The sequence below is a fragment of the Pristiophorus japonicus genome, chromosome 16 (assembly GCF_044704955.1).
Source record: "Pristiophorus japonicus isolate sPriJap1 chromosome 16, sPriJap1.hap1, whole genome shotgun sequence".
In the NCBI taxonomy this organism is placed as follows: Eukaryota; Metazoa; Chordata; class Chondrichthyes; family Pristiophoridae; genus Pristiophorus; species Pristiophorus japonicus.
The window spans coordinates 62,792,096-62,807,840 of NC_091992.1; the positions used below are offsets into that span (position 1 = coordinate 62,792,096).

General features: G+C 50.2%; 1 pseudogene; it reads right to left on the reverse strand.

Annotated features, from left to right (window-relative positions):
• Nucleotides 1–3,542: 3,542 nt before the first annotated feature.
• On the reverse strand, nt 3,543–3,662 carry LOC139227277 (5S ribosomal RNA; annotated as a pseudogene).
• Nucleotides 3,663–15,745: the final 12,083 nt, after the last annotated feature.

Sequence of the window (15,745 nt, forward strand, 5' to 3'; positions counted from 1 at the left end):
AGTTCCCTGTGCTGTATCTGTGAAAATCATTAAACGGCAATTCGTAGAAGCCAACATGTAGATAGGAAGGACCTGTTTCCTTTGGCAGAGGGGTCAACAACCAGGGGGATAGATTTAAAGTAATTGGGGGGAGGTTTAGAGGGGATATATGGAGAAATATCTTCACCCAGAGGGTGGTGGGGTCTGGAACTCACTGCCTGAAAGGGTGGTCGAGGCAGAGACCCTCACCACTCGAAGTGCTGTAACACACAGGGCTACGGACCTGGAACTGGAAAGTGGGATTAGGCTGGATAGCTCTTTGTCGGCCGGCGCGAACACGATGGGCTGGAATGGCCTCTTTCCGTGCTGTAAATTTCTATGATTCTATGGGCTAAAAATTCACCGACCTCCCGACTATTTTCTGGTGAAAAACCGGCCGTGGGGAAATTGAGAGACGCCTTGCGGCGGCGGTTTCTAAATATCGCCGGGGAGCCGACTGCCGCCGTGCAAGACTCGAAATATCGCTTTCGCCCAAACTTTGGCTCAGCCGCAACCGTATTTAGGGCGAAAAATGGCGGCAGCCCTTGAAGCAGCAGTGAGTGCCGACCGGCAAAAACGCTCAGTTACAGGTTTCATTGTTTCATCCTTTCCCAGCCATTCCATAGTTAAGTGTCTTGTGAATGTTTTGTGATTTTGTTTTTGGTGTTTGCCACCCTCCCCAGGCCTCTCTCACAGCGCTATCGGCCTCGGAGATACGTTGCCAAACATTCACGGTCTGCGTCACGAATCCTCGTGCAACGACGATTTTTACCGCTGGCCGAACTGAAGCCTGACTTTTAGGCCTTGTAGCGATAGCGAAGCGATAGCGGTATTTTTCGCGAATAAATATCGTTTTTGCCAAAAAACGAATTTCTAGCCCATAGATTCTCTGATCCTGAGGGAAAGTAAACATCGTTCTAAGGGCTGGTGCTGTTCAATAAAAGTAACCAGCTTAGACCACAAGGAACAGGAGCCGGACTGGGCCTTGCGGCTCTTCGAGCCTGCTCCACCAAAGCCTCAGAACTCTGAATCCGAGCTGGTCAGGATTTGATTGTAGTTGGGCTGATCAAGGACTCAGGGAATGGAAGGTTTCTCACTTCAAGCACCTGTCTCAGTGTGAAGCACTCCCAGGGCAGCTACAGCTCCCTCTACTCTGCCCCAAATACTTTGCTCCAATAGCACGCTTCCATCCTGGGGGCACATTCCCAGCTACATTTTCCCATTTCCCACAATAAACCTCGACAACAAGGGGACCTTTATTCCAGGTGCTCAAACTGATGCCGAGTTTTGATGGAGTAAATACGGAGAATCAGTTTCGACTGGCCGGAGGGTTGATAACCAGAGGACACAGATTGAAGTGGTGTTGGTTGAGGGATAAATATTGATCAGGACGCCAGGGAGCAATCTCCAGCTCTTCTTCACATAGTGCCGTGGGATTTTTTATACCCACCTGAGAGAGCAGACAGGGGCTCAGTTTAACGTCTCATCTGAACAACGGCACCTCCGACAGTGCAGCACTCCCTCAGCACTGCACTGGGAGCGTCAGCCTAGCACCCACAACCTTCTGACTCAGAGGCAGTGCCATGACTGAGTCACAACTGACAGCTAAAAGATGGATTATGTTGGGCTGCCGTCCTTCCTCCCTGGAGGTAGTAGAGGAGTATTGTCGGGCTTCGGGAGCCAGAGTGAACTATCGTCAGTCCCAATGCCTGGTTTATGAAAGGGAAATCATGCTTGATGAATCTTCTGGAATTTTTTGAGGATGTAACTAGCAGAGTGGACAAAGGAGAACCAGTGGATGTGGTGTATTTGGACTTTCAAAACGCTTTTGACAAGGTCCCGCACAAGAGATTGGTGTGCAAAATCAAAGCGCATGGTATTGGGGGTAATGTACTGACGTGGATAGAGAACTGGTTGGCAGACAGGAAGCAGAGAGTCGGGATAAATGGGTCCTTTTCAGAATGGCAGGCAGTGACTAGTGGGGTGCCGCAGGGCTCAGTGCTGGGACACCAGCTCTTTACTGTATGCATTAACGATTTAGATGAAGGAATTGAGTGTAATATCTCCATCTTTGCAGATGACACTAAACTGGGTGGCGGTGTGAGCTGTGAGGAGGACACTAAGAGGCTGCAGGATGACTTGGACAGGTTAGGTGAGTGGGCAAATGCATGCAGTATAATGTGGATAAATGTGAGGTTATCCATTTTGGGAGCAAAAACACGAAGGCAGAATATTACCTGGATGGCGGCAGATTAGGAAAAGGGGAGGTGCAACGAGACCTGGGTGTCATGGTTCATTAGTCACTGAAAGTGGTCATGCAGGTACAGCAGGCGGTGAAGAAGGCAAATGGTATGTTGGCCTTCATAGCTAGTGGATTTGAGTATAGGAGCAGGGAGGTCATACTGCAGTTGTACAGGGCCTTAGTGAAGCCTCACCTGGAATATTATGTTCAGTTTTGGTCTCCTAATCTGAGGAAGGATGTTCTTGCTATTGAGGGAGTGCAGCGAAAGTTCACCAGACTAATTCCAGGGATGGCTGGACTGTCATATGAGGAGAGCCTGGATCAACTGGGCCTTTATTCACTGGAGTTTAGAAAGATGAGAGTGGATCTCACAGAAACATATAAGATTCTGACGGGACTGGACAGGTTAGATGCGGGAAGAATGTTCCCGATGTTGGGGAAGTCCAGAACCAGGGGACATAGTCTTAGGATAAGGGGTAGGCCATTTAGGGCTGAGATGAGGAGAAATTTCTTCACTCAGAGAGTAGTTAACCTGTGGAATTCCCTGCCGCAGAGAGTTGTTGATGCCAGTTCATTGGATATATTCAAGAGGGAGTTAGATATGGCCCTTACGGCTAAAGAGATCAATGGGTATAGAGAGAAAGCAGGAAAGGGGTACTGAGGGAATGATCAGCCATGATCTTATTGAATGGTGGTGCAGGCTCGAAGGGCCGAATGGCGTACTCCTGCACGTATTTTCTATGTTTCTATGTTGTGGGAAGGGGTGGGGGAATGGTTGGGGGAAAGCCCTTTGAGGTGGTGGAGGTGCTGGAATTTCTGGGGGTGCATATGGGGTGTAAGAAGGACAGGGAAGGAATGGATCGATTAAATTGGGAACCAATGATTGTGAAAGTTAAAAAGATTTTGGGAATGTGGGAAAGGTGTTTGAAAGTACAAGGAAGAGCGACAGTGGTGTCAGCTCTCCTGCTATCCAAACTATGGTCCATATTGATGGTGGAGGGTATTCCTGAGTGGGCAGATAAGTCCATCCGAGAGGCTTGTGTGGGGTTTTTCCTCTCTGCTGCTGTGTCCTGGAGCCCCTCCTGCAGTGTGTGTTTCTTTGCTATCTTAATCTGGTCTGCTTTTCCCCGTGTGTAGACCCACTTGTGTTTGTGTATCAGCAGGAGAATGTGCAGCAAAGAAATGGTCAGAGGAAAGAGAGAGAGAGAGAGTGGGAGCGAGCAGCACAAAGGCTGTGGATTGATTAACGGCAGTGTGAGTGTGTGGGGCAGTGAGCAGCAAAAGCCTACTGCACCTGGTATTCCCAGGCAGTCTCCCACCCAAGTACTAACCAGGCCTGACTCTGCTTAACTTCCAAGAATCAGACAAGATCAGGCATTTTCAGACTAGTGCGGCCATAGGCATTTTCTAACTGGCTTTCTCTTCACTTAAACGCACACAGTCCTATCGCTCATTCTTTTTTACGAGTTGGAGTGTTGCTCGAATCACACAGCACTGAAGGATTTGCATTACTCTTGGCCCCTCCCCTCCCCTCCCCTCCCTCCCTCCCACCATCTCTCTCTCTCTCTCTCTCTCGGTGCTCTGCCACCCACAGACACAATCTACAAGCCCACCCTTCATGCAAAAGCAAAATGCTGCAATCGCAAATAAAAACACACAATGCTGCAAATCTCAGCGGGTCAGGCAGCATCTGTGGAGAGAGAAACAGAGTTAACGTTTCAGCTCAATGTCCCTCCGTCACAACTGGGAATGTTAGAGATATGTAACAGTGTTTAAGCAAGTGTCGGGGCCGGGAAAGGGGGGATGGGAGGGAAGGCCTGTGATAGGGTGGGAGGCGGGAGAGAGTCAATGACAAAAGGGATGATGGTGCCAGGCGAAAGGACATGGTAATGGAACAAGTAAAGGAACAAAAGATGGGGCTGGACGAGGTGGAAAGACAATAGAAAATTTATCACCAACAGCTGCTGTCTGAAAAATGGGTGTCGTGATTATAATCTGAAATTGTTGAACTCGATGTTGAGTCTCGAAGGCTGTAAAGTTTCTAATCGAAAGATGAGGTGCTGTTCCTCGAGCTTGCGTTGAGCTTCATTGGAACAATGTAGGAGGCCAAGGACAGAGAGGTGAGAGTGGGAGTGGAGCGGGGAATTAAAGTGACAGGCGACCGGAAGCTCAGGGTCATGCTCACGGACTGAACGGAGGTGTTCCGCAAAGCGGTCACCCAATCTGCGTTTGGTCTCCCCAATGTAGAGGAGACCACACCGTCAGCAGCGAATACAGTATACTAAATTGCAATTACAACAAGTAAATGGCTGTTTCACCTGGGGCCCTGGACAGTGGGAAGGGAGGAGGTAAAAGGGCTGGTGTTGCATCTCCTGCGCTTGTACGGGAAGGTGCTGTGGGAAGGGGAGGGGGTGGTGGGGGTGATTGACTAGTGGCCAGGGTGTCACGGAGGAACGCTGAGAGGGGGAGGGGTGGGAAAGATGTGATTGGTGGTGGGATCACGCTGGAGGTTGCAGAAATGACGCAAGATGTTCCATTGAGCGCGGAGGCTGGTGGGGTGACAGGTGATGACAAGGGGAATCCTATCGTGGTTCTGGGAGGGAGGGGAAGGTGTGGGAAATGGAATAGACACGGTCGAGGGCCATGTTAACCACGGTGGAGGGGAATCCTCGGTTGAGGAAAAAGGAAGACATGTCAGAGGCACTAGTAGCATCATCAGAACAGATGCGATGGAGACGGAGAATGGAATGGAGTCCTTACAGGATGCGGGGTGGGTGGAAGTGTAGTCCAGGTAGCTGTGGGCTTATCGTAGATATTGGTCAACATTTCATCGACAGAAATGGAGATTGAGATGTTGAGGAAGGGAAGAGTCGGAGATGTGAAGGTGAGAGAAGGGTGGAAATTGGGAGCAAAGTTCGGGACGAGAGCAGGAAACGGCACCGATACAGTCATCAATGTCCGAGAAAAAATGTTGTAGTGGCCCGGGAGCAGCGTGGGTCCACTTCAGGGAGCAGCGCGAACTGGTGCAGGAGGGCGACGGCTTGGAGAAGGGCGACTGGATTGGACGTCACCAAAATCCAGGTCGCTGATTGGTGCGTGGGCAGGTACAGCACGAGAGGTGACAAGCAGCAGAGGAGCGGCGAGGTCGGGGCGAAGAAGCACGAAAGATTGTAGATGGATGTGATCAGGGCCCAGGAGAGGCGAGTGCCCAGGGGCAGCACGGACCAGCACACACTGCGATATGTGCGCGCACTAGGTCCGTGCAGCAGAGCAGGTCTCCAGTCGGCTTGGTTAATACTTGCCACTGGACCAAGACCTAGCTCTGTCAACCGTGTGGCCACCACACGTTAAAAAAATCCACGCACCGGCATCTTCCACCCTTCAACATGTAGTTCGGGTCCTTCATCGAAACACCTGTGAACTCATCCCTTTTTGATGTGGAAGCAAGTCATCCTCGATACGAGGGAGCGCCTGAGCGAGACAGAGAGAGAAAAATGGTGAGAAAGGGAACCTAGGTAGGACTGGAACAAAGAAAGTTCCACATCTCCCACGGGTTCCCATAGCAACATGGAGGAAGCTGTTTGGAGGAAGTGAGTGGAGTTAAAGGAGAATTTGTTCAATGTGAGAACATGTTCAGCCAGGCGGAGGAGGGTGGTGGGGGATGGGGACTGGTTGGGCCTCTGCTCAAGGAAGAAGAGGAGCGTCCTCAGGCCCTCCTAGTGAGGGATGGAAATGTAGAGGGATTGTACGTCCATGGTGAAAAGGAGATGGTTAGGGCCAGGAAACTGGAAACTGTTAAAGTGACGGAGGGCATCGGAAGAGTTGCCGATGTAGGTGGGAAGAGAGTGGACAAGGGGAGAAAAATAGAGTCAAGATAGAAAGAAATCATTTCCGTGGGGCAAGAACAGGCTGAAACGATGGGTCTACCGGGGCAGTCCTGTTTGTGGATCTTGGGAAGGAGGTAGAAGTGGGCTGTGAGGATTTGGGGAACTGAGGTTGATGGCTGTGGAGGAAAGATCTCCACATGGGATGAGGTCAGTGACGGTCTGGGAAATGATGGCTTGATGTTCGGTCATGGGGTCATGATCCAGGGGGAGATAGGAGGAGGTGTCAGAGAGTGGGTGATCAGCCTCTGCAAGGTAGAGATCGGTTCACCAAACAACAACAGCGCCACCCTTGTCAGCAGGTTTGATGACAAGGGTAGGGTTGGAAATGAGTGAGGGGAGTGCTGCAAGTTGAGAGGGAGGTAGGTTGGAGTGAGTGAGGGGAGCAGAGACATTGAAATGGCTGAAGTCACACCGACAGTTCCTAATGTAAAGAACTAGAGAGGGTAAGAGGCCAGAGCGAAGGGTCCAGGCGGAGCGAGAATTCTAAACACGGGAGAAAGGGTCAGCTGAGCGGGAGGAAGAATCCTGGCCAAAGAAGTGGGCACGGAGGTGAAGGCAGAAGAGCTTAGTGTAGTGCTGAGCTCAAAATTCATTGAGGTTGGGGCGTAAGGGAATGAACCTCAGGCCTTTGCTGAGAACTGACCATTCAGGGTCAGAGAGGGAAAGGTCAGAGAGCATTGGGATAACATGGCAAATGGTGAGATTGGAAGCAGGGCTGGGGTGAGAGGTAAGTGAGGGATTCACAGGGGTGTTGCTGTCCAAGGGTTGTGAAGCTTACGATCCTTGGCACCTGAAATGAAGGATAGAAGATTTGTGTTAAAGTGATGGATGAGGTGAAGGATGAAATGGAACTGTGGACCAGACGGAGCCAGTCGGTGCTGGGAGACGGAGCCAGTCGGTGCTGGGAGACAGAACCAGTCGGTGCTGGGAGACAGAACCAGTCGGTGCGGGGAGACAGAACCAGTCGGTGCCGGGAGACAGAACCAGTCGGTGCTGGGAGACAGAACCAGTCGGTGCTGGGACCAGATAGAGCCAGTCGGTGCTGGGAGACAGAGCCAGTCGGTGCTGGGAGACAGAACCAGTCGGTGCTGGGACCAGACAGAGCCAGTCGGTGCTGGGAGACAGACAGAGCCAGTCGGTGCTGGGAGACAGAACCAGTCGGTGCCGGGAGACAGAACCAGTCGGTGCTGGGACCAGATAGAGCCAGTCGGTGCTGGGAGACGGAGCCAGTCGGTGCTGGGAGACAGACAGAGCCAGTCGGTGCTGGGAGACAGAGCCAGTCGGTGCTGGGAGACAGAACCAGTCGGTGCTGGGACCAGACAGAGCCAGTCGGTGCTGGGAGACAGACAGAGCCAGTCGGTGCTGGGAGACAGAACCAGTCGGTGCCGGGAGACAGAACCAGTCGGTGCTGGGACCAGATAGAGCCAGTCGGTGCCGGGAGACAGAACCAGTCGGTGCCGGGAGACAGAAACAGTCGGTGCTGGGAGACAGAAACAGTCGGTGCTGGGAGACAGAGCCAGTCGGTGCTGGGAGACAGAACCAGTCGGTGCTGGGAGACAGAACCAGTCGGTGCTGGGAGACAGAGCCAGTCGGTGCTGGGAGACAGAAACAGTCGGTGCTGGGAGACAGAACCAGTCGGTGCCAGGAGACAGAACCAGTCGGTGCTGGGAGACAGAGCCAGTCGGTGCTGGGAGACAGAAACAGTCGGTGCTGGGAGACAGAACCAGTCGGTGCCAGGAGACAGAGCCAGTCGGTGCTGGGAGACAGAAACAGTCGGTGCTGGGAGACAGAACCAGTCGGTGCCGGGAGACAGAACCAGTCGGTGCCAGGAGACAGAGCCAGTCGGTGCTGGGAGACAGAAACAGTCGGTGCTGGGAGACAGAACCAGTCGGTGCCGGGAGACAGAACCAGTCGGTGCTGGGAGACAGAACCAGTCGGTGCCGGGAGACAGAACCAGTTGGTGCCGGGACCAGACAGAGCCAGTCGGTGCTGGGAGACCAGACAGAACCAGTCGGTGCTGGGAGACCAGACAGAACCAGTCGGTGCTGGGAGACAGAACCAGTCGGTGCTGGGAGAGAAAGCCAGTCGGTGCTGGGAGACAGAACCAGTCGGTGCTGCTGAAGTGATCATGTGATATTCTGACCACATGCCCGGTCACATGACGTATGGTCACACGACTTTTACAAATGTTATTACACTGTCGCCAGGAATGTTTAATTCCCATTTCTGCCCATGTCTCCGTTACAGCCACTATATCATGGCCGACTTTAATCTGCATATAGATTGGGCTAACCAAACTGGTAGCAATACGGTGGAGAAGGATTTCCTGGAGTGTATAAGGTATGGTTTTCTAGACCAATACGTCGAGGAACCAACTAGAGAGCTGGCCATCCTAGACTGGGTGTTGTATAACGAGAGAGGATTCATTCACAATCTTGTTGTGCAAGGCCCCTTGGGGAAGAGTGACCATAATATGGTAGCATTCTGCATTAAGGTGGAGAGTGACACAGTTAATTCAGAGACGAGGGTCCTGAACTTAAAGAAAGGTAATTTTGATGGTATGTGACGTGAATTGGCAAGGATAGACTGGCGTATGATACTTAAAGGGTTGACGGTGGATAGGCAATGGCAAACATTTAAAGATCACATGGATGAATTTCAACAATTATACATCCCTGTCTAGCGTAAAAATAAAACGGGGAAGGTGGCTCAACCGTGGCCAACAAGGGAAATTAGAGATAGTTGCGGCTGCAAACGAGACTCCAGGATGGTATGTTGCCTCCCTGGTGCAAGGGTCAAGGATGTCTCGGAGTGACTTCAGCACATTCTGGAGGGGGAGGGGGAACAGCCAGCTGTCGTGGTACATATAGGTACCAATGATACAGGTAAAAAATGGGATTAGGTCCTACAAGCTGAATTTAGGGAGCTAGGAGTTAAATTAAAAAGTAGGACCTCAAAGGTAGTAATCTCAGGATTGAGACCAGTGTCATGTGCTAGTCAGAGTAGTTCAGATGAATATGTGGCTTCAGGAATGGTGCAAGGGGGAGGGATTCAAATTCATGGGACAATGGAACCAGTTCTGGGGGAGGTGGGACCAGTACAAACCGGACTGTCTGCACCTGGGCAGTGTCATGTATTCAACTATCATTGTAACCCATGTAAAAGCTGACCTAAGTTGTGCACCTTGAGAACACTGACCACAGGGGGCGAACTTGTGGGAGACACTCCTCACCTGGACTTACCGGTATCAAAGGGGAAGCTCCACCCACCTTCATCTCTTGAGGTCCTGGCTACAATGTAATAACATTTGTCGAGGCCGTGTGACCGGGTGTCACGTGATCAGGCAGCACATGGTCAGATGTCATCTGGCGACATGGTCACATGACCACACCTCCAGGAATGTCTCCAACCAGAGTTGGCAACACTACCCGGGAGATAAGACCGCTCCCCGATTGTCTGTTTTGGGGCATCAGAGAGCAGCGTTTTTGCGCAAGTGAGAGGTTTGGGTGTTGAGCGGGTGAAACTATGGTCATTTTGTGGCTTAATGCAAGGCAATTAAGGGTGGGGCTTGCAGTTTGTTTGTGTGGAAGCATCACAGAAATATTGAAATGTACATCGCAGAAGGAGGCCATTCGTATCTGTGCTGGCCGAAAATGAGCTGATCAGCCTAATCCCACTTTCCAGCACTAGGTCTGTAGCCCTGTAGGTTGCAGCACTTCAAGTACTTTTTAAATGCGATGAGGGGTTCTGCCTCTACCATCCTTTCAGGCAGTGAGTTCCAGACCCCCAGCAGCCTCGAATAATTTGGCAACCCTTGAGGTTAAGCTGACTGGCCTGTAATTATTTGGACTATCCGATTCTCCCTTTTTAGAACATAATAATAACATCAGAATTAAGAACAAGAGTAGGCCATCTAGCCCATTGAGCCTGCTCCGCCTTTCAACAAGATCATGGCTGATCTGGCCGTGGACTCAGCTCCACTTACCCGCCCGCTCCCCATAACCCTTAATTCCCTTATTAGTTAAAAATCTATCTATCTGTGACTTGAATACATTCAAGGAGCTAGCCTCAACTGCTTCCTTGGGCAGAGTATTCCACAGATTCACAACCCTCTGGGAGAAGAAATTCCTTCTCAACTCGGTTTTAAATTGGCTCCCCCGTATTTTGAGGCTGTGCCCCCTAGTTCTTGTCTCCCCGACCAGTGGAAACAACCTCTCTGCCTCTATCTTGTCTATCCCTTTCATTACTTTAAATGTTTCGATAAGATCACCCCTCATCCTTCTGAACTCCAACGAGTAAAGACCCAGTCTACTCAATCTATCATCATAAGGTAACCCCCTCATCTCGGAATCAACCTAGTGAATCGTCTCTGTACCCCCTCCAAAGCCAGTATATCCTTCCTTAAGTAAGGTGACCAAAACTGCACGCAGTACTCCAGGTGCGGCCTCACGGATACCCAATACAGTTGCAGAAGCACCTCCCTGCTTTTGTACTCCATCCCTCTCGCAATGAAGGCCAACATTCCATTCGCCTTCCTGATTACCTGCTGCACCTGCAAACTAACTTTTTGGGATTCATGCACAAGGACCCCCAGGTCCCTCTGCACCACAGCATGTTGTAATTTCTCCCCATTCAAATAGTATTCCCTTTTTTTGTTTTTTTTCCCAAGGTGGATGACCTCACACTTTCTGACATTGTATTCCATCTGCCAAACCTTAGCCCATTCACTTAACCTATCTAAATCTCTTTGCAGCCTCTCTGTGTCCTCTACACAACCCGCTTTCCCACTAATCTTTGTGTCATCTGCAAATTTTGTTACACTACACTCTGTCCCCTCTTCCAAGTCATCTATGTATATTGTAAACAGTTGTGGTCCCAGCACCGATCCCTGTGGCACACCACTAACCACTGATTTCCAACCCGAAAAAGGCCCATTTATCCCGACTCTCTGCTTTCTGTTAGCCAGCCAATTCTCTATCCATGCTAATACATTTCCTCTGACCCCACGTACCTTTATCTTCTGCAGTAACCTTTTGTGTGGCACCTTATCGAATGCCTTTTGAAAATCTAAATACAGCACATCCATCGGTACACCTCTATCCACCATGCTCGTTATATCCTCAAAGAATTCCAGTAAATTAGTTAAACATGATTTCCCCTTCATGAATCCATGCTGTCTCTGCCTGATTTCACTATTCCTGTCTAGATGTCCCGCTATTTCTTCCTTAATGATAGTTTCAAGCATTTTCCCCACTACAGATGTTAAACTAACCGGCCTATAGTTACCTGCCTTTTGTCTGCCCCCTTTTTTAAACAGAGGCGTTACATTAGCTGCTTTCCAATCCGCTGGTACCTCCCCAGAGTCCAGAGAATTTTGGTAGATTATAATGAATGCATCTGCTATAACTTCCGCCATCTCTTTTAATACCCTGGGATGCATTTCATCAGGACCAGGGGACTTGTCTACCTTGAGTCCCATTAGCCTGTCCAGCACTACCCCCCTAGTGATAGTGATTGTCTCAAGGTCCTCCCTTCCCACATTCCAGTGACCAGCAATTTTTGACATGGTTTTTGTGTCTTCCACTGTGAAGACCGAAGCAAAATAATTGTTTAAGGTCTCAGCCATTTCCACATTTCCCATTATTAAATCCCCCTTCTCATCTTCTAAGGGACCAACATTTACTTTAGTCACTCTTTTCCGTTTTATATATCTGTAAAAACTTTTACTATCTGTTTTTATGTTTTGCGCAAGTTTACCTTTGTAATCTATCTTTCCTTTCTTTATTGCTTTCTTAGTCATTCTTTGCTGTCGTTTAAAATTTTCCCAATCTTCTATTTTCCCACTAACCTTGGCCACCTTATACGCATTGGTTTTTAATTTGATACTCTCCTTAATTTCCCTGGTTATCCACGGCTAGTTATCCCTTCTCTTACCGCCCTTCTTTTTCATTGGAATATATTTTTGTTGAGCACTATGAAAGAGCTCCTTAAAAGGAAGGCAGAGAGCGAAGAGAGTATGGTGGTGGGTGGGAGAGGAAGAAAAATAAAGAAATATGAATGCATCTGTGCTGTCTGATTTTATAATTATACAGATGAGTGGGAAAAAAAATGAGTGACAGGACTGTGTGCGCTTAAGTAAAGAGAAAGCCAACCAGCAAATACCTAAGGCCACACTAGTCTGAAAACACCCAATCTTGTTTGCTCTTGGATACTAAGCAGAATCAGGCCTGGTTAGTACTTGGATGGGAGACTGCCTGGGGATACCAGGTGCAGTCAGCTTTTGCTGCCACCACAGGCTGCTCACAGCCCCACACACTCACACTGTCGTCAATCAATCCACATCCTTTGTGCTGCTCGCTCCGACACTCTCTCTCTTTCTTTGCGACACATTCTCCTGCTGCCACACAAATGCAAGGGGGTCGAGACACGGGAAAAAAGCAGAAGGCAGTCCCTCGGAATTGAGGAGACAAAGTTGCCAGAACTGAGCTAGAAAGGCTCTCAATGTATATATTGTGTTCCTAACACAGATGAGACTGCACACAGGGAGGTTAAAGTAACAGTGACCTCAGTCTTTATTAAGACACTCCAGAGTGAGGAACAGGCCTTATGGGCCGGCTTATATACAGTGCTCCCAAGGGATGCGGGGATCCCTTGGGACTTCAGGGGATGCGCTCCCTGGTGGCGGAACATGGCAGTGCACGCTTTACAGATACATAACATCACTCCCCCGCCAAAGTCAAAGTGAAAACTACTTACAAGGTGAGGCGGTCGGGAGCCTTTCATTCCCTGATGGACCGCCTTGGTACAAATGTCTGTTCTGATGTGTTGGCTGTGCCCTTACTGGGCTGGCGTGTTGTTGGCCCTTCAGGGCTGCTATGTGAGCCTGGCCTTGCTGGGCTGTTGAGCGTGATGGGTTCGATTTCCTGGTCCGGGGTGGTGTCATTGATCTTTTGGGTGTGTGTTATGGGCTCGAAAAAGATGGTGTCTGCTCTGGGTTGTTCAGGGCAGTCTGTGAACCGCAGCCTCGTTTGGTCCAGGTGCTTTCTGCAAATTTGTCCATTGTCTAGTTTGACTACAAACACCCTACTCCCTTCTTTAGCTATCACCGTACCCGAGATCCACTTGGGACCATGTCAATAGTTTAGCACATACACAGATTCATTCAGATCAATTTCCCGTGACACAGTGGCACGACCATCGTTTACATTTTGTTGCTGCCACCTGCTTTCTACCCGATCATGCAGTTTGGGGTGAACCAGCGAGAGTCTGGTTTTAAGTATCCTTCTCATGAGTAGCTCAGCCGGGGGCATCCCTGTGAGCGAGTCGGGTCTCGTGCGGTAGCTGAGCAGTACTCAGGACAGGCGGGTTTGGAGTGAGCCTTCTGTGACTCACTTAAGGCTCTGTTTGATGGTTTGTACTGCCGCTCTGCCTACCCATTGGAGGCTGGTTTAAACGGGGCCGAGGTGACATGTTTGATCCCATTGCAGGTCATGAATTCTTTAAATTTGGCACTGGTGAAACATGGCCCGTTGTCACTGACCAGTATGTCAGGCAAGCTGTGGGTGGCAAACATGACCCTCAGGCTTTCAATGGTGGCGGTGGCAGTGCTTCGCGACATTATTTCACATTCAATCCATTTTGAAAAAGCATCCACCACCACCAGGATCATTTTATCGAGAAATGGGCCCGCATAATTGACATGGATCCTCGACCATGGTCTGGAGGGCCAGGACTACAAACTTAGTGGTGCCTCTCTGGGCGCATTGCTCAACTGAGCACACATGCTGCATTGCCGTACACAGGACTCTAAGTCAGAGTCGATACCGGGCCACCACACGTGGGATCTGGCTATTGCTTTCATCATTACTATACCCGGGTGTGTGCTGTGGAGATCCGAGATGAACGTCTCCCTGCCCTTTTTGGGTAGCACTATGCGGTTACCCCACAACAGGCAGTCTGCCTGAATGGACAGCTCGTCTCTTCGCCGCTGAAACGGCTTGATTAGCTCTTGCATTTCAACGGGGATGCTGGCCCAGCTCCCATGCAGGACACAGTTTTTTACTAGGGACAGCAGGAGATCTTGGCTGGTCCAAGTCCTAATCTGGCGGGCCGTGACAGGTGATTTATCATTTTCAAACGCTTCCATGATCATCAACAAGTCTGCGGGCTGCGCCACCATCAACAAGTTTGCAGGCTGTGCCATTTCCACCCCCGTGGTGGGCAATAGTAGCCGACTGAGAGCATCCGTACAGTTCTCGCTGCCTGGCCTGTGGCGGATGATATAGTTATACGCTGATAGCGCGAGTGCTCACCTTTGTATGCAGGCTGAGGCATTAGTATTTATCCCCTTGTTTTCAGCGAACAGGGATATGAGGGACTTGTGATCGGTTTCCAGCTCAAATTTGAGGCCAAACAGGTACTGATGCATTTTCTTTACCCCGAACACACACGCTGATGCCTCTTTCTCAATCATGCTGTAGGTCCTCTCAGCCTTAGATAAGCTCCTGGAAGCATAGGCGACAGGTTGCAACTTCCCCGCAACATTAGCTTGTTGTAATACACACCCGACTCCGTACGACGACGCATCATGTGCTAGCACGAGTCTTTGACACATGCAGCTTGTAGGAGCATAAAATGTTTCTGGCTTTCTCAAAAGCAATTACTTGTTTTTTTCCCCATACCCAGTTCTCCCCTTTACGCAATAATACATGTAGGGGCTCTAAGCGGGTGCTTAACCCCGGTAGGAAGTTACCAAAATAGTTGAGGAGCTCCGGAACGTTCTGTGGCCTAGGCACGTTCCTGATAGCCTCTGTCTTGGCGTCTGTGGGCCAAATGCCGTTCGCCGCGATCTTTCTCCCCAAAAACTCCCCTTCTGTTGCCATGAAGACGCATTTCGAACTCGTCAGCCGCAGCCCTACGCAATCCAGTCGCTGGAGGACCTCCTCCAGGTTTTGTAGGTGCTCAACAGTGTCCCGACCCGTGACCAATATGTCGTGCTGAAAACCACTGTGCATGGTACCGACTTGAGTAGGCTCTCCATGTTTCTCTGGACGATCGCTGCAGCCAACCGAATTCCAAACGGGCATCTGTTGTAGATGAACAGTCCCTTATGCGTGTTGATGCAGGTGAGGCCCTTTGAAGACTCCTCCAGCTCCTACGTCATGTAGGCCAAAGTCAGGTCGAGCTTGGTGAACATCTTGCCTCCTGCCAGCGTCGCAAATAGGTCGTCTGCCTTAGGTGGCGGATATTGGTCCTGTAACAAGAAACGATTAATAGTTACTTTATAATCGTCGCAAATCCTGACCGTGCCATCACTTTTGAGTACTGGAACAATTGGGCTGGCCCACTCGCTGAATTCCACTGGGGAGATGATGCCCTCACGTTGCAGCTTGTCCAGCTCGATTTCCACTCTCTCCCTCATCATGTGAGGTACCGCTCGTGCCTTGTGGTGAATGGGTCGTGCCTCTGGGACCAAGTGGATCCGCACCTTCGCCCCAGAAAAGTTTCCAATGCTTGGCTCAAAAAGAAAAAAAAATTTGTTGAGAACCTGGATCCTGGGTACATGCGGCCTCATCGACATGTGATAGCGCTCTGATGT